This window comes from Moschus berezovskii, chromosome Y, assembly GCF_049115385.1.
Source record: "Moschus berezovskii isolate FMDL1 chromosome Y, NW_MosBer_1.0, whole genome shotgun sequence".
In the NCBI taxonomy this organism is placed as follows: domain Eukaryota; kingdom Metazoa; phylum Chordata; class Mammalia; order Artiodactyla; family Moschidae; genus Moschus; species Moschus berezovskii.
This window is the reverse complement of record NC_142489.1, coordinates 31,109,983-31,132,270: the sequence shown is the minus strand read 5'-3', so window position 1 is coordinate 31,132,270 and position 22,288 is coordinate 31,109,983.

The window sequence follows — 22,288 nt, the reverse complement described above, 5'->3', positions numbered from 1 at the left end:
ATAATTACTTCCTAAAGTTGTGTTGACTTCAACAGTACAACAGTGTGTATTAGCCTATAGGAGACCAATGTCCATTTTTATTAATGTCCGTTGTTAATTATTTTTTGTTACTTATTCGTTTTTCTAGGCCCTTCAAAAATGTTTCTCATCTTTTCTCCATTCTATCTCAGGAATGCTTTTCTCACCTTTACTATCGTTACTTCCAAGTATTTTGTAGGAAGCCTGCCCATTTTTTCTTTCATTGTGTTTTGAATTTTTACCACATTCCTTTGCCCACAACATATTTATCTGTCTTCATATTTCCCTACTTTCTGTGTTAATGGTCATTTCTTCTCAGACTGCTGGGTTATAGTTATTGCTCCTCGTCTTCACTCCAAGTCGATAAAGTTGGTTGAGTGCCTATTTTGGACTTTGCAGTGGGAGAGACTGGAAACTATGTTCTTGAGTCTGCAGCTAAGATTTCTTTCACTAATGGTGTGACCATGTCTGTTCATGTCATTTGCAGGTGTCCATGGGATTAGTGTTCATTGGAAGGACTGATGCTAAAGCTGAAACTCCAATACTTTGGCTACCTCATGAGACGAGTTGACACACTGGAAAAGACTCTGATGCTGGGAAAGGTTGGGGGCGGGAGGAGAAGGGGACGACCGAGAATGAGATGGCTGGATGGCATCACCGACTCTGTGGACATGAGTTTGAGTGAACTCCGGGAGTTGGTGATGGACAGGGAGGCCTGGCGTGCTGTGATTCATGGGGTCGCGGAGAGTCAGACACGACTGAGCGACTGAACAGAACTGTACTGATCGGATTAGTCTGACATTAGCCATTTTATCTGCTAATGATTTGGTTTGTATTTCTGTCTTGCTTGTTGTGTGGTGTGAGGCATCAGCCCTGGGTTGCACAGGTCGTTGGTTGGAGTGCATCTTAGATCAAGAAAGAGGCCTTCATGGAGACTGTCACCAGTTAATATTCACTGTAGACAGGAATTCCCTGGTATACCATGATCCTATTTTCCATGATGACACCTGAGAAGATCAGAACCATCGTATGCTCAGAGAAACACTATACCACAGGAAGAGATTGAGGAGATTTAAAAAAGTAACACAGGTAAATGGCAAAAAGAAAAAAATAAATAAAAGGAGCACACGCAATAAACACAACAGAAAAAACAACAGATTCATAAAGGGAACCAATTGAAAAAATCTCAAGCCAAAAAAACAACACCAGAGCAGAATGTCAACTGAAGAACAAAGAAAGCAAATCTGACAAGATCGGATGCAGCCCCCACAGAATAACAGAAAATCACAATTAATGTAGAAATGCATACCTTTTAAAAAGGAAGAGATGCAACAGCAACTAAAGGCATAGAAAATAGGTAGCCGAAGTAAAAGTTGAAACAGCAATACAAGAAATAAAAAATATGGTTGAAATAATCTTAAAAGGCCAAAGCAATGTGTAATAACAAAGAAGCCTACAACTGGGCAAAATAGTGCACCAACAACACAACAATGCAATGCATCAAAAGAATATTTCATTTTTCCTAGTGTCTCATCTGTCAGTGTCCTAGTCCCCAAGATGAGTCAGAGGACAACTATACCTCTTTAGGAAGCTGTCCAACGATGGAGGAAACTGGACTCTGGATCTCTCCAAGGACTGCTCATACTTAAAACTGCTATAATTCCTGTGCGTTCTTACCGCTGCCTGAGCATGGTCATTTTCTTTTGCTTGAGCTCTTATCATCTTTTGATCTATTCTGTAGATACAGGGTCTATGTGATTAATAGTGTATATTTAATCTGTGGCATGCTCAACCGGTTGGAAGATTTCCAGTCCTCTTCCTTAATGTCTCTGTCCCTGGATCTAAGATGTAATTTTCATCTTTCCTTCACCTCTGGTCACCAAAGAAGTCTTCCCCGAGACACTTGTGGAGCACTGGGGTCTGCCTTGGTGAGCACAGGAGTGGTACAGCTGTTTGGAATGCTGGAACCCTGGTGGTGCCAATTATGAATAGGAGTCAGCAGCCATGGGCATAAGAGATTTTGAATGAGTGATACTTCTGGCTGGTCTTTCTCTATTGCCTTGCAGTCGGTGTTAACGGGTAGGAAGAGGAGGGGCTACAAAAGTGTCTCTACCTCCGGAGTGTGATCAGCAGTAAGGCCCTGCCTCTTTGGCAGTTTGGGAATACTCAAAATGCATTCCCTGCTACATATCTACTCGTACCTGTTCCATTAGGCCATCTCCACATAGTCAACAGCAGTCCTCTCCCAGGATGGCTCTCTAAATCCAGTGTTCCAGCTGCCAGACCCCATGCACACTGGTTGAGCTGCATTGTAGTTTGGGCCTATAGGGCCATGACACACATTGTCTGTGTGACTCTTGCTCTTTACAATTTATATTTCATTAGCTGTTCCTCCTTGCTTCCTTTCAGCCCAAGTAATGTACACTTTAGTGAAGCGTCTTGCCTCGTTCCGGAAATCTCTTCCCTGCTTCTCCATCTCCCACCCCAACGCACAGGTTTTGTCTTGCTTCCTCTTACCTTCCTTCTTCCATCTTATTTCCTTTCCACCCAGGTATGTCTGAAACCCACAAGGGACACTCTGGTGACTCGGGTCTTCTGCTAGTATTTATCGGATGCACTGGGAGAACTGTTATCAGTGTAGAAGTAGTATTTGTGATCCATTCTTTGAGAGAGTTGCATTTCACGTCCACCTAAATTTTTATCTTCTTCGAACTTCTGTTTTTCCTGGCAAGCTCTATTTTTTTTTTATCCTTGAAAGCAAAACATGAAACATTAGTTAACGTGAATTACTCCGTTTGGTGGGAGGTTGCATGCATACACACATAACTGGTACTACTTTGACTTCCAAATGCAATCAAGTGCATTTTATTGTTGTTACTGCTTTTCTTTCCCCCTTAGAAATTTCTCTTAATGAAGAATTTTCATCAGCATGAAGAAATTCAGAACTTTCCACTTAAAATAGAATAGCATAATTGAGCTCAAAAAGTCAGCACTTGAATATATCTAGCTTTTTTTTTTTTAACTTTCCTGGCATTTTCCCACAGCACAGATGTCTAATTTTGGATCTCAAAGCTTAACTCCATTCAGTGGGTGTCAAAGGTCAGAGACTGCCATGACCATAACTTAAATCTTGTAAAATAAGAATGCAAATACAAGAATTTACCAGTTCCTACTTGAATACTTGCAAAAGAGAGAAAGCCACAATAGCAACAATGACCCAAATATAAAATTAAAATGCAAAACAAATGAAACAAAATGTGTCGTTAGTGATTTAATCATAAGAGGTACACATTAATTGATGTTTGGATCATAGAAAAAGAAAGGGGATACCATACAATCATTTATATCTGCTTAATTGTCTCTGTTCATAACTAGGACACTGTGAATCACACTCAAACTAAAACAAAGGGAAAATAATTGTGGAAAATTCCCAGCGATAAGAATACCAGAACTTCTAACCTGTCTCCTGGGAAATGTGCGTGCTAGTAAAGGTGCAACAGTTAGAACTGAACAGGGGACAATAAACTGGCTCAAAATCGGGAAAGGACTATGTCAAAGCTATGGATTGTTACCCTACTTATTTAACTTCTGTTTCTGAGAACATCATGAAAAATAAAATCCTAGATGAAGCTCAAGCTGGAAACAAAATTTATGCGGGAGATACGAATAACCTTAGTTATCCCAGTGACAACACACAAATGACAGAAGAACAATAGGAACCAAGGAGCCTCTTGATGAAGGTATTTTCTGTTTCAAGCATAGACATCTGAAACGAGATAGTCCTACATAAAAGGTGAAATTCTAAGTTTCACATATGAAAATCTAGATGCAGGTTTCAGTAGGTGAAATACAGAATTCTCTATTATTCACATATACAAATCTGGGGACAGTTTTTCCAATTTGAATCATGGAATTCTCTATACATCACACATGAAAGTATGGACACAGAATTTTCTGCATAAAATCTGGAATTTTTCACGTTAGAGCCATGAAAATCTGGATGCAGATTCTTTTAAAGGAGATATGAAAATGTCCATTTCACATATCAAAGCATGGTCACAGGTTTTCTAACATGAAATATGAGATTATTTTCATATTTCTCATTTGAAAATCTTTGTGTTGTCTTTCCTTCATGAAATACTGAATACTGTCTACTTAATATGTGAAAAACTTGCACTAATTTTTCTACTAGACATATAGAATTTGTCCACAGATTTTCATCCTTGAGCTATGAAATTGTCTGTATTTCCATCAAGAAATTTTGAATGAAGGTCTTCTGATAGGAGATTTGGAATTCTGTATATTTCATATTTGAAAATCTGGTGAGAAAGGTTCTCATATGAAATCTCAATTATTCACGTATGAAAACATTTCCCAGATTTGTAAACTTAAAATAGAGGATTTTCAATGATTCAGAAATTAAGACCTGTGCTAAACAGTCAAACATTGAACAGCTATATTTCATGTATTTCCCTAATACCATAAAGAGTTCTCTGCATTTCTTAGATGAAAGCCTGGGTGAATATTTCCCTACATGAAACAGGGAATTAATATATTTTACACATGTAAAATCAAAGCCCTTATGATTATACAGTGGAAGTTGTAAACAGAATCCGGGGATTATATCTGATCGAGTGCCTGAAGACCTTTGGGTGGAGATTTGTGGCATTGTACAGGAAGCAGTGATCAAGACCATCCCCATGAAAAAGAAATGCAAAAAGCAAAGTGACGTGGCCTTACAAAGAGCTGAGAAGAGGGGGCAAGCTAAACGAAAAGAAGAAAAGGAAAACTGTGTACATTTGAATGCCGAGTCCCAAAGAATAGCAAAGAGAGATAAAACTTTCCTCGGTTATCAATGCCAATAAATAGAGGAAATAAAGAGAATGGGAAAGACTTCAGATCCCTCCTATAAATCAGAGATACCAAGGGAAAATTGCATTCAAAGAGGAGCACATTAAAGGACAGAAATGGTACAGATGTAACAGAAGCAGAAGCTATTTAGAAGAGGTGGCAAGAATACACAGATGAATGATACACAAAAGTTCTTCATGATCCAGTTAAGCACAATGCTGTGATCACTCACCTAGAGTCAGAAATCATGGAATGTGAAGTCACGTGGGATTTAGGAAGCATAACTACAAGCAAAGCTCGTGGAAGTGATGGAATTCAGTTTAGATATTTCAAATTCTAAAAGATGATACTAGGAATGTGCTGCCATCCATATGCTAGTAAATTTGGAAGACTCAATTGTGGCCAGAGTACTGGAAAAGGTCAGTTGTCATTCCAACTGCAAAAAAGGCAATCCAAAGAATGTTCATGCTACGGCTTAGTTGTACATATTTCACACACTCGCAAAGTACTGCTCAAAATTCCCCAACCAGGCTTCAACAGAATGTGAACCATGAGCTTCCACATGTTCAACCTGGATTTAAAAAGGACAGACGAACCCGAGATCAAACTGCAAACACCTGTTGGGGAATGGAAAAAGCAAGAAAACACCAGAAAAGCACCTACTCCTATTTGACGATGCCAAAGATTTTGATTGGGTAGATTATAGCAAAATGGGAAATTCGACAAAAGATGGCACTACTAGACCATGTTATATACCTCCTGCGTAAACTGTATGTAGGTCTAGAGGCAACAGTTAGAACAGGACGTGGAAGAACAGAATGGTTAGGAGTTGGGAAAGGAGCACGTCAAAGCTGTATATTGTCACCCTCTTTATTGAATTTACATGTAGAATTAATCATACAAAAGGCCACGTTGGATGAAACAGTGTTTGCAGTCAAGGTTTCTGGAGAAATATCAGTAACCTCAGATATGCAGATGACACGATTGACATGGCAGAACTTCAAAAGAACTAAAGAGTTTCTTGAGGAAAGTGAAAGAGAATGAAAAAAATGACTTAAAACACCACATCCAAAATGAGAATCATGGCATCTGGTCTCATTACTTCATGTCATAAAGATGGGGAAAGAATGGAAACAGTGAGAAACTTTATTGGGGGAGGGGGCTCCAAAATCACTGCAGATGGTGATTCTGGTCAGGAAATCAAAATACACTTTCTCCCTAGAAGAAAGGTTATGACCAGGCTAGACAGCATATTATAAAGCAGACAAAGTTCGATCTAGTCAAATCTACGTACAGAGTCAAGTAGAAGTGAGAATTGGACTAGAAAGAAATTTGACCTCCAAAGAATCAATGCTATTGAAATGTGGTGTTGGAGAAAACTCTTGAGAGTCCCTTTGACTGCAAGGAGATGAAAGAAGTCAATTCTAAGGGAAATCAGTCCTGAATATTGATTGGAAGGACTGATTCTGAAACTGGAACTTGAATATGTTGGCCACCTGATGTGAAGGACTGACTCACTGGAAAAGATCCTGATGCTGAGAAAGATTGAAAGCTGGAGGAGAGAGCGAAGACAGAAGATGAAATTCTCGTATGGAATCACTGACTCGATGGGCATGGGTCTGAGCAGGCTCTATGAGCTGCGGATGAACAGGGAAGCTTGGCAGGCTACAATCCATGGGGTCAAAAAGAGTTGGACAGGACTGAGTGACTTAACAGAATTCACCGTACTTACTTAGGTTCTCAGGGAAAGGAAAGTGATAAAGAACACTCTTACCCATCAACTGATAATCCTCAAAGATTCCTAATGCTCCCTAAGTGTTTTCACTGTTTCCTCAGAGATTCAGCTGGGATGAACATTCTATTAAATGGGTAAGATCTCCTAGGAAACAATGGAAGGGGCATAATTTAGAGAAAGGGATAGGAGCAAGTAAGCACATCAGGAAGGCAGCATGACCTGGTCAACAACATACAGAACTCTCCTTTAATCCTTCCCACTGATTTCCTTCTAAATCCCGAGGATAAGACCTGACCAATCATGAGGACTGGTCGTTGCAAAGGGCAATGACCAAGGCATTGCTGCCTATTGATTTAGTGATGACACAAAGCAAGCACATCATGGTAATCACACCTCCGTTAACCAAGACAATAGGCGGCAGTAGCCTTTGGGGAGATTAGAGGATCACAAGGTCTCCCACAATGTGTTGGAGCCACCTGGGCCTTTCCCACAGAGAGTTTTCCAGGTGTGTTGAAGTCCCTTTTTAAAAGTTCTCATCTATGGCCCCCAGTCTTACTGCCAGTCCTCTGGATTTGTGAGAACCCCAAAAGACCACGATTCTAGTTTGCAAAGTGCACAACTGATGAAAATAAATAAATAAATAATACCAGTCCAAACTGAAGGGCCTATGAATAATCACATGTTCCTCGGCTCTAAGAAGGGCCGTTAGAGCAGCAAAACCACAGCTCCAGGCAAGTTCTTTGTTAACACCTGCAGCCCTTCAAGGCACATACCAGTTATTGATAAAGAGTGTGGATTGTAAGTCCTCTACCAACTTGAGAAATTGGGACAACAAGACCTCTGAGCCCCCCGTCTTAGCCAAGCCTAAAGGAGAGATTGTGTGCACATCAGGCCAAGGTATGTTCAACTGGGAATATTTGGAGGGAACAGTTCCAGGTATCGGAGACTATAGAGAAGGCTTGCACCCAAATGAAATCATACAGAAATCCTTTTGTACAGTTTCACAGAGAAAATGTTCATCTCCCAGATGACCCAGTTGATAGGATTCAAGTCACTAATAACATTCAACGTAGCCACATGTCAGTGCAGATTCCCACTATGTAACTTCAGAAGCTTCTGTACTGGCCTGTCTGCAGCCTCTGGTTTCCATTCCTAAATTATGTTCATTCAATCAGCAGAGAGTTTGAAATACAGACAATGGGTAGTCACCCCTGGACGATGAAGAAGACTGTAAGAACAAAGAGTCTTTCCAGGGCAAGGGACAAAAGACACCACTGGTTGGTGATAAGATGGGGGAAGTTGGAGAGGAGAATTAAGGGCAGATTTCAGAGTTAGCATCTGGTCTTTTGGGTGGTGGCAGCTGCGCCAGACTTGGCTTCAGGCCTTTGGGAGATATTTACAAAGGTAATAAATTAATGTTGTCTCTGTCCTCAACGAGCTTTTATAATCTTAAAGCCTCAGCCTATGATACTATACCAAGTACAATGCCATAGCTTAGAAATGCAGGAGATAGTAATTTAGGGGAGGTTCTGGGAGACTTTCAGGGGATGTGTTCTATCAGACATTTTCTAACACTTAGTATAATTAATAAGGCTCGAGCCAGGACTCAATTTTATGCATATAGACTGTTCTCTTAGGCATATTTCAATTTTGAGATCGTATACCCTCATATCAGGGATTTCACTTTCTTGGTGAGTACTTCTCGACTCATAAAAATGGAAGATAGCAATAGCTTGGAAGTCACATCTTTGTATTAGGACTTTTCTATCAATTTTCCAACTCTACAAATTGTGCTGGGTAACTTCCTGCCACTTCTAAATATGGCCAACTTTAGAGTACCTCCTCCTCCTGTACCTGAGGCACTGCAATAAGTGTAAAAACAGACAACCTACAAAAGAACATTTACAGCTCATGAGTATTTGCTAATTTTCTCTTCAGTTGAAGTGTCCATAGGTGTGAGTGGGATATAAAAGCCCCCATTATAATTGTGTTACTGTTAATCTCCCCTTTTCTACTTGATTGCATTTACCTTACATATTGAGGGTCTGCTAAATAGCACAATGGTCTAGTTACACCTAATTGCTATATATAGGCATTACACTCATTAGTAATAGATACACCTTTCCTCAAGTGCACATGGAACAGCCTCCTGGAAAGATCAAATCCCAGTCCATAAACCTAGCATTGCTAAATTCAAACAAAAAAAAAAAAAAAAAAGAAAGAAATGAAAAGTGAAAGAATTTCGAGCATCTATTCCAATCACAATGAAGTAAGAATAGGTGTCAAATACAGAAGAAAAATTAAATAAATCTCCAAGCATATGGAGGCTAAATAACAGACATCTGAATAAGCAACAGATCACAGAAAAAATCAAAAAGGAAATCAAATTTAAATTCAATCAAAGGAAAATAAAAACACATGTACACCTGGGGCAGATTCATGTTAAGTTATGGCAAAATCAATACAATAACGTAAACTAATTAACTTCCGTAAAATAAATAAAATTACAAAAAGACAATTAAAACACGATAACCCAAAACTTTGGGTTTCAGTAACAAGCAATGTTAAGATGGAGTTTCATAGCATTTAAATCTGCCTCAAGGAAGAAGATGAACATCAAAGAAAGAGGCTACCTTTACGTCTAAAGCAAACACAAAAAATGAACACCAGTAGAATGAATAGAATCATAAAAATCAGAGCAGAAATAAGTGAAAAAGAAACAATAGTGACTATGGCAAAGCTCAATAAAATTAAAATCTGGTTCTTTTAGAATATAAATCAAAGACAAAGCATTAGCCAGAGTGATCAAGGAAAAAAGAAAAAAAAAAAGAGGGGGTGCTGGGGTGGTGGAGAAGAATCCAAATAATAAAATTGCAGATGAAAATAGAATAATCACAACAGAAAACACAGACATATCAAAGGTCATAAGAGATTATTGTGAGAAATTATATGTCATATAAGTGGACAACGTTGAAGAAATGGAAAAAAAATTCTTAGAAAGAATACCTGTCCATAAATGGACGAGCAAGTAGAAAATCTTATAGATGAAACAGAATCACGGAAATAAAACTTGTAATCAAGAATCTTTCAACGATCAAAAGACCAGGACCAGACGGTTTCACAGGTGAATCCTACTTTTTTTTTTTTTTTTTAATTTACCAAAAAATGGTTTATGGAAGAACAAAGCCTTAACCAACTCAAACTCTTCCAGAAAATTGCAGAGGCTGATAAGCTCCCCCAACTCATTCTCCGAGGCCACCATCACCCTAATACCGAAACCAGACAAAGATGCAAAAAAGAAAGAAAACTACAGACTAATGTCACTAAACATATTTGTAAACATAGGTGCAGAAATTTTCCTGCAACTTCTAGCAAACAGAATCCAAAACATATAAAAAGGTCATACATCATTACCTTAGAAGCATGTGGGCATCATCCCAAGGATGCAAGGATTCTTTATATTTGCAAATCAATCTGATACATCATATTAAACTGAAAGATTAAAAACAATATAATTATCTCAATAGATGCAGAGAAAGTCTTTCACAAAAGTCAACACCTCCTTATGATCAGTTCAGTTCAGTCGTTCAGTCGTGTCCGACTCTCCGCGACCCCATGAATTACAGCACGCCAGGCCTCCCTGTCCATCACCAACTCCCGAAGTACACTCAAACTCATGTCCAAGAGTCGGTGATGCCATCCAGCCATCCCATTCTCCGTCGTCCCCTTCTCCTCCCGCCCCCAACTTTTCCCAGCATCAGAGTCTTTTCCAGTGAGTCAACTCGTCGCATGATGTGGCCAAAGTATTGGAGTTTCAGCTTTAGCACCAGTCCCTCCAATGAACATCCAGGATTGATCTCCTTTAGAATGGACTGGTTGGATAACTCTCCACAAAGCAAGTGCAAGAGGAACATATCTCAACACAATAAAAGCCATATATGAGAAACCCACGACAAACAGTATCTTCAATGGTGAAAAATTGAAAGGATTTCCTATAAAATCAAGAGCAAGCCAAGGGTGCTCACTCTCACCACAACAATTCAACATTGATTTCGAAGTCCTCTCACCACAACAATTCAACATTGATTTGGAAATCCTAGACACAACAGTAAGAGAAGAAAATGAAATAAAAATTAATCCAGGTTGGTTAAAAAAAAAAAAAAAAGTAACTCTCACTATTTGCAGACGACATGATCCTCTACATAGAAAGCCCTAAAGACACCACAAGAATATTACTAGAGCTAATTGATGAATATCAAAATGTTGCAGGTTATAAATTATTACCCAGAAGCCCCTTGCACTGCTATACATGAACAATGAGAAAATAGAAAGAGAATAAATCCTCTTCAGCGTTGCAATGAAAAGAATAGCATACTTAGCGGTAAATTTACATAAAGAAACAAAAATACTTATACGCATATAAAGAAAACTATAAAACAATGATGAAAGAAAGATGAGACAGATAGAGAATTATACCAGGTTGATGGACTTGAAGAAATAATATTGTGAAAATAAGTACACAAACCGAAGCAATCTATAGGTTCAATGCAACTCTTATCAAGTAAGCAATAGTATTCTTCACAAAACTAGAACAAATATTTTCACAGTATTTACACTTTCACAGTAAATATAGAAACACAGGGAAACCTCTAAAAGCAGAAGCAATCCTGAGAAAGAAGAATGAAATGGAGTAATCAACCTCCCTGACTTCAGACTATACTACAAAATTACAGTTATCAAGACAGTAGCACAAAGACAGAGATCTAGATCAGTGGAACAACATAGAAAGCCTAGACATAAATCCACACATCCATGGGCATCTTAATTTTGACAAAGGAGGAAATAATATACAATGGAGAAATAATAATCTCTTTAACAAGTGGTGCTGAGAGAAAAGGCATCAACCAGTTGTAAAAGAAGGAAACCATAACCCTTCCTAACAACATATGCAAAACTAAACTCAAAATGGATTAAAGATCTATATATAAGACTAGAAACTATAAAACTCTTAGAGGAAAACGTAGGCAGGACACACTTTGACGTAAATCACAGCAAGATGCTCTCTGATCCACCTCCCAGAGAAACGGAAATAAAACTCAAACAAACATATGTGACCTAATTGAAGTTAAAAGCTTTTGTACAATGAAGGAACCTAAAAGAAATGTGAAAAGGCACCCTTTGAAAGGGAGAAAATAACAGTAAATGAAGCCAAGCTCCTGAGAAGTGTTGAAGATAAAGAAAGACCATGGAAAAGTAGACCATTAGATGTCTGATTGACATAATAGTGTGGAAGAAGCTCTGATGAGAAATTGGCAATCCTTGTACATATCTTATTTGTTGTAGATATCAAGAAATCCATTTTTCTCCCACTGAGGTCTCATCAAGTCTCTCCCCTCATCACATACACTGCTTACAGGTGATGAACCAGCTTCCTCTGATATTTAAACCGCAAATTTCAACTTCTTCCTTACTTGATTGACAGGATTACTTATGACTTTGTTTGATATCCGCTTTTACTATAGTGATCAGTAGGAGACTATAAGCAATGTGAAAAAGCACCCTATGAAACAGAGAAAATAACAGGAAACGAAGTCACTGACAAATAATTAATCCTTACACTACAAAAGCAGCTCATGAAGTTCAATGCCTAAATGACAAATGACTGAAAAAAGAAATGGGTCAATAAAGCATAAGTACATGTTTTTTTGAAACTATCTTGTTTTTTCCATGAAACAGGGGACACTGGCAATTTGATCTCTGGTCCCTCTGCCTTTTCTAAAACCAGCTTAAACATCTGGGACTTCACGGTTCACGTATTGCTGAAGAGTGGCTTGGAATATTTTGAGCATGATTTTAGAGTGTGAGATGAGTGCAATTGCGCGGTTGTTTGAGCATTCTTTGCCATTGCCTTTCTTTGGGACTGGTATGAAAACAGACCTTTGCCAGTCCTGTGGCCACTGCTGAGTTTTCCAAATTTGCTGGCACATTGAGGGCAGCACTGTCACAGCATCATTTTTCAGGATTTGCAACAGCTCAACTGGAATTCCATCACCTCCACTAGCTTTGTTCCTAGTGGTGCTTTCTAAGGCCCATTTGACCTCACAGTCCAAGATGTCTGGCTCTAGATGAGTGATCACACCATCATGATTATCTTGGTCGCGAAGATTTTTTTTTGGACAGTTCTGTGTTCTTGCCACTTCTCCATTTCTCCTGCTTCTATTAAGAACCGATACCATACCATTTCTGTTCTTTATCGAGTCCATCTTTGCATGAAATGTTCCCTTGGTATCTCTAATTTTCTTGAAGATATCTCTAGTCTTTCCTATTCTGTTGTTTTTCTCTATTTCTTTGCATTGGTCGCTGAGCAAGGCCTTCTTATCTCTCCTTGCTATTCTTTGGAACTCTGCGTTCAGATGCTTATATGTTTCCTTTTCTCCTTTGCTCTTCACTTCTCCTCTTTTCACAGCTATTTGTAAGGCCTCACCAGACAGTGATTTAGCTTTTCTGCATTTCTTTTCAGCGGGGATGATCTTGACCCCTCTCTTCTGTACAATGTCACGAACTTCCGTCTATAGTTCGTGAGGCTCTCTATCAATCAGATCTAGTCCCTTAAATCTATTTTTCACTTCATCTGTATAATCATAAGGGATTTGACTTAGGTCATATCTGAATGGTCTAGTGGTTTTCCCTATTTTGTTCAATTTAAGTCTGAATTTGTCAACAAGGCATTCATGATCTGAGCCACAGTCAGCTCCTGGTCTTGTTTTTGCTAACTGTATAAAGTTTCTCCAACTTTTGCTACAAAGAATATAATCAATCTGATTTCAGTGTTCACCATCTGGTGATGTCCACGTGTAGAGTCTTCTCTTATGTTGTTGAAAGAGGGTTTTTGCTATGACCAGTGCGTTCTCTTGGCAAAACTGCACGACAGACCATGCAGAAGTGATGCCGGCTGTGCGATGGACCACGCAGAAGCATAACCAAGAGGAACTACCCCTCGCCCGAGCTCTGGGTTGTGGCTGAGAGGAGCAACCCCATGTCCAAGTGGTGGCGACTGCGCAGGCGCAGGAGGGCCGAGACGAGCTATTCCATGTTCAAGGTCAGGAGGTGCGGTAGTTAAGAGATACCCCTTGTCCAAGGTAAGGAGCAGTGGCTGTGCTTTGCTGGAGCGACTGTAAATAGATACCCCACATCCAAGGTAAGAGAAACCGAAGTACGATGGTAGGTAATGCGAGAGGGCATCAGCAGGCAGACACACTGAAAATATAATCACAGAAAACCTGTCGATATGATCACACAGACTACAGTCTTGTCTAACTCAGTGTGGTTCACTGCAGAAGGGAATGGCAAACCACTTCAGTATACTTGCCTTGAGAACCCCATGAACAGTATGAAAAGGCACAATGATAGGATACTGAATGAGGAATTCCCCAGGTTGGTAGGTGCCCAATATACTCCTGGAGATCAGTGGAGAAATAAATCCAGAAAGACTGAAGGGATGAAGCCAAAGCAAATACAAAGCTGTCTTGTGGAAGTGACTAGTGATAGAAGCAAGATCCAGTGCTGTAAAGAGCAATGTTGCTTAGGTACCTGGAATGTTAGGTCCATGAATCATGGCAAATTGGAAGTGTTCAAACAGGAGATGGCAAGTGTGAACATCGACATTCTGGGAATCAGTGAACTCAAAAGGACTAAAATGGGTGAATTTAACTCAGATGACCATTATATCTACTACTGTGGGTTAGGAATCCCTTAAAAGAAATGAAGTAGCTATCATGGTCAACAAAAGAGTCTGAAATGGAATACTTGGATGCAATCTCATAAACGACAGAATGATCTCTGTTTCCAAGGCAAAGCATTTAATATTAGAGTAATACAAGCCTATGCCCAACCAGTAACACTGAAAAAGCCAAAGTTGAACGGTTCTATGAAGACCTACAAGACCTTTTAGAACACCCAAAAAAAAAAAAGATGTCCTTTTCATTAGAGGTGACTGGAATGCAAAAGTAGGAAGTCAAGAAACACTTGGAGTAACAGGCAAATCTGTCATTCAGGTACACTTAAACTCCTTGCTTTATTATTTTCCTATTCACGGTCTTGTCAATGTTCCTTTTGCCAGAGGTGTCCTTCCCTTTTTTCCGAATGTATCCTACTGCCGAATATCTCCTACTGAAACCTCGTCATTACTTGAAGGCCTAGATCAGACTCATTTTAATCTTCAAAAGCTCCCAGTGACACCAAGAAGCTTCCACAAATATATCAGTATCTGTAGTCTGTCCAAAGTCTATGCATTAATATGAATTCTTCATATTCAATACCACCATTTTTGACTCTATCTTCTCTTTAGACTAAGGTTTAAATAGTATAAATTGTGCTTTAGCACATCTATATATATAGCTTATAAATTCCTAACATATTTAAACACAGAAACTTTCGGATGAATAGCCATAGATAGCGCCTTGCCATTGCCTTCTCCACAAGCATGACAGATAACTTTAATATTGCTCATCGTTAAGACATTCATCAAAGAGATTCACAGCTAGAATTTTATATCTCTAGAATAATATATAAAAGAAATTTATCTGTCAAAACTGATCACGATCAGAAACAGTTGCACTAGAGCTACTGCTGCTAAGTCACTTTAGTCGTGTCCGACTCTGTGTGACCCCATAGATGCAAACTACCAGGCAACTCCACCCCAGCGATGTTCCAGGCAAGAACACTGGAACATTTCCTTTTCCAATGTATAAAAGTGAAGAGCGAAATGGAACTCGCTCAGTCATGTCGACTCTTCACGACCGCATGGGTTACAGACTACCAGGCACCTCTGTCGATGGGATTTTCCAGGCAAGAGTACTGCAGTGGGTTGTCATTGCCTTCTCCGACTGCTGATGAGAACAATACAATGGAAATATGGAAAATGATGATACTGATAATAGTGGCTTGCACAGAGTATCAGGTTGCTTGGTGTAGTCCCTTGTCCAACCTTAGGGAAATGTGAGAATAACAGTAGCTTGAGAATGTACTACAATTTCATCAAGTGGAGAGTTCCTGAGGAAACCTCATACTAATAACTTTCTGGACTTGAACAAACAACTTCCCTTATATGTCTATGTCTTCTAAATACTTAAGATATTATCAGATTAGCAGCCGCCAAACTCTAAATTTTAACAATTTCTTCCTCAGATTATGTTGCATAGAGTAGATAAAATGTAAACTGTTTGAGGTGGAACTATGGAATGAATGTGGGCCTGCAAAGCTCTGTCTTGTAATTTTTATTTTTCTCATAATCTTCATAATCAAACCATTTCCTTGGAACTGTTAAGCTCTTTCATATTTAGGTATTTTCAATACCAACCACTTGGTTATTTTGCTCCTTAGTAGGCTTTCTTCCCATATGTAGTGATCCAAAGATCAGAAGTAGCCTCTATTTCAGGGGTACGGTAAGTAAAAAGACCAATTTTTAAAGAAAGATGAAGCGTGGCAAGCTGGGGAGACTGTGTCCAGACTATCTGTCTTTTACAGTTCCCCACCCAGGTCTCTTTCATTAGGCACCCTTCAAGATCTACAAGCCCTGGCCGCTAATCTCTTCAAAAAGTTCCCTAGTCTGAAAATAATTTCCTTTGGTCACATGAAAGCCTCCTCGTGTGAGAGGAGAAGATCCCATTTCCATGGGTAAAACTTAAACAGTGAGTGACTTGGAAACAAATGGCTTAATTCAAAGTGAGAAAAAATTTTGAAAAATTTATATACAAAGTGGTTCAATTTGTTCTACACTTAATATTAGATTCTGTACTCCTTCTGATATATCTTTGTTCCCTCTTTCCATTTCTCCTTGAAATCCTCAGCAATAAGTCACTTGAGCAATTATGGACTCTGATTTAAGGGATACTGATGAAAACATACAGAAGAGCAAATACCATTCACCAAGAAAAGGAAAGTGAAAGATATTTTTACTCTAACCACAATTTCTCTAAAGTAGAAATGCCCCTGTCTATTGTTATTTAGTACTCCTGATGTAGAATTCTGAATTTTGTTTTGTTTGTTTGCTTTTATATGTTCTAATCCTTTTTTATTTGCAGTTTTATTTTCTCTCTCTCTTTTTTTTTTTTTTACTTTAAAGTAGTGTATTGGTTTTGCTAGGTATTGACATGAATCTCCCATGTGTGTACATGTGTTCCCCATCCTTAAACTCCCTCCTACCTCCCTTCCCATCCCATCCCTCTGGGTCACCTCAGTGCACCAGCCCTGAGCACCCAGTATCATGCATCGAACATGGACTGGAAATTTCTTTCACATGTGATAATTTACATGTTTCAATGTCATTCTCCCATATCATCTCTCCCTCGTCCTCTCCCACAGTGTCCTAAGACTGTTCTTTACATCTGTGTCTCTTTTGCTGTCTCTCATACAGGGTTACCATTACCATTTTTCTAAAGTCCACAAATATCATTAGTATACGCTATTGGTGTTTTTCTTTCTGGCTTCACTCTCTAAGTAAGGCTCTGGTTTCACCCACTCTTTAGAACTGATTTTAATGGCTGAGTAATTTTCTACTACTGGAACAATAGACTGGTCCCAAATACGAAAAAGAGTACATCAAGGCTATATATTATCAGCCTGCTTATTTAAGTTCTTCTGAGTACATCATGAGAAACCCTGGTCGGAAAGCACAATCTTGGATCACGATTCCCGGTAGAAATATCAATAACCTCAGATATGCAGATGACATCACGCTTATGGCAAAAAGTGAAGAGGAACTAAAAAGCCTCTTGATAAAAGTGAAAGAGAAGAGTGAAAAAGTTGGCTTAAAGCTCAACATTCAAATAACTAAGATCATGGCATCTGGTCCCATCACTTCATGGGAAATAGATGGGGAAAAAGTGGAAACAGTGTCAGACTTTATTTTTTTGGTTTCCAAAATCACTGTAGATGGCGATTGTAGCATGAAATTAAGACTCTTACTCCTTGAAAGGAAAGTGATGATCATCCTAGACAGCATATAAAAAAGCAGAGACATTAATTTGATAACAAAGGTCCGTCCAGTCAAAGCTCTGGTTTTATCAGTGGTCAGGTATGGATGTGAGAGTTGAACTTGAAGAAAGCTGAACACCAAAGAATCGATGCTTTTGAACTGTGTAGTTGGAGAAGATTCTTGAGAGTCCCTTGGATTGCAAGGAGATGCAACCAGTCCATCCTAAAGGAGATCAGTTCTGAGTGTTTATTGAAAGGACTGATGCTGAATCTGGGTCAATATTTTGGGTACGTCCTGTGAAGAGTTGGCTCATTGCAAAACACACTGATGCTAGGAGAGATTGGGGGTAGGAGGAGAAGGGGATGGCAGAGGATGAGATGGATGGATGGCATCACCGACTCGATGGACATGAGTTTGTGTAAACTCTGGGAGTTGGTGATGGACAGGGATGCCTGGCGTGCTGAGACTCATGGGGTGCTAGAGTCGGACACTACTGAGCGACTGAACTGAACTGAAGTGAATATTCCAGTGTGTATATTCATCACAGCTTTCTTATCCATTCGTCTTCAACGAATGAACATCTAGGTTGCTTGCATACCCTGTCTATGATAAACAGTGATGCAATGGAGATTGGGGTACACCTGTCTCTTTCAATTCTGGTTTCCTCGGTGTGTATGCCAGGCAGTGTAATCTGGGTCATATGGCAGTACTAATGCAGTTTTATCTTTTAAGGAATCGCCACACTGTTCTCCATAGTTGCTGTGCTAGCTTGCATTCCACCAATAGTGTAAGAGGCTTCCCTTTTCTCTGCAACCTCTCTAGAATTTATTGCTTGTAGACTTTTGGATAGAAGTCAATTTGACTGCTATGGAATGGTACCGTATTGTGGTTTTGATTTGCATCTCTGATAATGAGCATCATCATATGTTTGTTCGCCATCTGTTTGTCTTCTTTGGAGAAAAGTCAGCTCAGTTCTTTGGCCCAATTTCTGATTGGGTCATTTATTTTTCTGGAATTGAGCTGTAGGTGTTGCTTGTATATGTTTCAGATTAATTTGTTGTCCATTGTTTCGTCTGCCATTTGCCTTAATCATCATTTAAAAATATGCTTTTCAAAGAAGCTGATGATATTTTTTGGCTGATCTAGGGATGAATAGACAGAGTTGGCAGTTTTAACTTGCAAACAATATACTCCTTTCTTGGAGATAATTTTCTTTTTAAATCTAGAATTTATTAAGATTTACATGTTTAAGTTTTGTTTCTTATTTGTTTCATTATTTAGGCTGTATTTTTGAAACAGAGGCCTCTAATCCTGAACAGCGGTGAGTAAATCATAAACAGAAATAGTCATATGATTTGATTGTTTATTTCAACTGGAGAACATATCATATCAAAGAACATCAAACAGGTCAATATGAAATAGTCATCACATAAGAATGTATAAAACAAAGAAAAAAAAATCTTCATTAGTAATTTAAAAGAATGTCTTATATACATTAACAGCAAAGAAAAATCAAGGGAAATAGAAAATTGGCATATGCACACAATGTGAGACCGAGATGAACAGAATAGAATGAAACATCAGTGTGTCAGGAAAATATCAGGATGCTGGTGGTTAGGAAACCACTGAAACATGTGGAGTTTAAAATCACACAAATGTTGGGCCATGTGGGTAGCAATAAAAACAGCAAAATGTGGCTGAATCTCAACATGATAAGGAGCCGATATAACATAAGTAGAATCTAGATAGGGTGAGGTGGGATAGAAAATGAAGTAGTAAAAAAAAAAAAAAAAGCTACACCTGTCAAGAACAGAAGGAGAACATTTGTTGTTATTCAGTCATTAAGTCAGCTCTGGCTCTTTGTCACCCCATGGACTTTAGCCTGCCAGATTTCCCTTCACTATCTACCACAATTTGTTCAGATTTCCGTCCATAGAATCAGTGATGCTATCTAACCATCCCATCACTGGCTACCCACTTCTCCTTTACCTTCAATCATTCCCAGCGTCAGGACACTATCTAATGGGTCAGCTCTTTATATCATGTGGCCAAAGTAAGAAAAACAAACAAACACACAAACCGAAAGATACCTAAGTATTCCAAGAAGAGGTGTTGAATCTGTTTAGGATATAGATTCAGAAAAAGCTTTTGACAAAATTTAACACCTAGGTATGATTAAACCTGTAGAGGAGGAGGGAATAAAGGGAATCTTCTTTAACATAATAAAGGCCATTTGTGGATAAACTCACCACAAACAGTGTTCTCTATAGTAAAATTCTGAAACCATGACCCCTAATTCATGAATAAAAGAAAGATGCTTCTTATTCACCATGGTTACTCAACACAGTCTTGGGACACCTAGCTACTGCAATCAGAGAATAGGAAGAAGAAGGAAAAAAAGTTTCAAATGAAAAGGAAAATAAGAGGTAAAACTGTCACTGTTTGCAGATGATATGATACTATGCACAGAGAATCCTACCATACAACCAGATAATTACTAGCAGTACTCCATGAATTCAGGGAAGTGTCTGGCTATAAAATTAACACACAGCAATCTCTAGCATTCCTATAAACTGAAATCAAAAACAAATTAAGAAAGGAATCCCAGTCACCATTGCAAGAAAAATAAAATTTCCGAAAGTAAACCTGGGAAAAGATTTGTGTGCTGAATTGAATAAGACATGGAGGAAATAAATCAAGGGTGACAAAATAAATGGATAAATATAACATACTCTTTGACTTGGAGAATCAATACTGTGAAAATCACTGTGCGACAAAAAGCAGTTTACATATTCAAAGCAATTGCTTTGAAATTACCAATGACATTTTTCACAGAACTAGATAATTTTTTTTTTACAACTTGTTGGGAAATGTAAAAGACCTTGAATAGCCATGTTATCATGAGAAAAATAAACAGAACTGGAGGAATCAGGTTTCCTGCTTTCAGTCTGTAATTCAAAGTTGTAGTCATCCACACAGCATGAAACTTGCAAAAAAAAAAAAAAAAAAAGGAATACAGCCCAATGGAACATGGAACAGATAGAAGACCCTGAAATAATCTCTTATCCAAATGCTTACCTAATCTATGACAAAGGAGGCAACAATATACAATGGAGAGAATATATTATCCTTTATAGGTGCTGCTGGAAAATCTTGAGAGATAAAGATGAAAGTGCAATTAGGACGCTCCCTTTTGTTGTTTAGTGGGAAGTCATATCTGACTCCTTGTGATGTCATGGACTGCATCAGGCAAGCCTCAATAGGCACTACCATCTCCCGGAGCTGTCCCAATTTCATATCTATTGCATTGGCAGTGATGCCATCCAACACACTCATTCTTGTCACACCATTCTCCTTCTACCTTCAGTACTTCTCATTATCAGGGTCTTTTCCAATGAGTTGGCTCTTTGCATTAGATAGACAAAGTATTAGAGCTTCAGCTTCACTAGCAGTTCATCCAACGGTTATTTTGGGCTGATTTCCTTGACGATTGACTAATTTGATCCCCTTGCTGTCCAAGGAACTCTCAAGAATCTTCTCCAATACCACAATTCAAAAGCATCAATTCTTCAGGATTCTGCCACTTTTGTGGTCCTGCTCAATCAACTCTAAGTGAATACTGCAAAGACCACAGAGTTGACTATACCAAAGTTTGTGAGCGAACTGGTATCTTTTCTTTTTCACACATGTCTCGATTTCTCACAGCTTTTCTGACAAGAAATATTTGTTTTCTAATTTGATGGCCAAAGTCACCATCTGGAGTGATTTTAGAGCCCAAAAAGATAAAATACATCAATGACTTCCATTTTTCCCCTTCTAATTGCCATGGAGTTGTAGGACCGGGTGCCATGATCTTAGTTTTCAGAATGTTTAGCTTTAAGCCAACTTTTTCACTCTCCTCTTTCACTTTCATCAAGAGGCTCTTTTACTTCTTCTTCACTTTCTGTCAAAAGGGTGGTGTCATGTACATATCTGAGGTTAGCGAAATATGTCCCAGCAATCTTGCTTCCATCTTGTGCTTCCTCTAGCCCAGCATTTCACATGATGTACTCTGCCTATAAGTTAAATAAGTAGGGTGACAACATACAGCCTTGATGTACCCCGTTTCCTATTTGGAAGCAGACTGTTGTTCATGTCCGTTCTAACATGTTGCTTCCTGACCCTCATACAGATTTCTCAAGGGGCAGATCAGGTGGCCTCGTATTCCCATTCCCTTTGGAATTTTCCATAGTTTATTGTGATCCACGCAGTCAGAAGCTTTGGTATAGTCAATAAAGAAGAAATAGATGTTTGTATGGAAGTCTTTCTTTTTTGATGAACAAGCAGATATTAGCAATTTGATCTCTGGTTCCTCTACCTCTTCTAAAACCAGCTTGAACATCTAGAAGTTCAAGGTTTACATATTGCTGAAGTTTGGCTAAGAGAATTTTAAACATTGCTTTACCAGCGTGTGAGATGGGTCTATTTGCGTGGTAGTTTCTGCATTCTTTGACACTGCCTTTCTTTGGAATTGAAATGAATGTTGACCATTTCCATTCCTGTCGTCACTGCTGAGTTTCCAAATTTGCTGAGAGTGATCAACGAAATTTAGTAATTCTATGACTTCTAAAATCGAGCAAATGGTGACCATTTCAACTCTTATTACTCTGATGTGTCTGACCCAGCTTAAACATCTGGAGTTCCTCAGTTCATGGAATGATGAAGAGAAG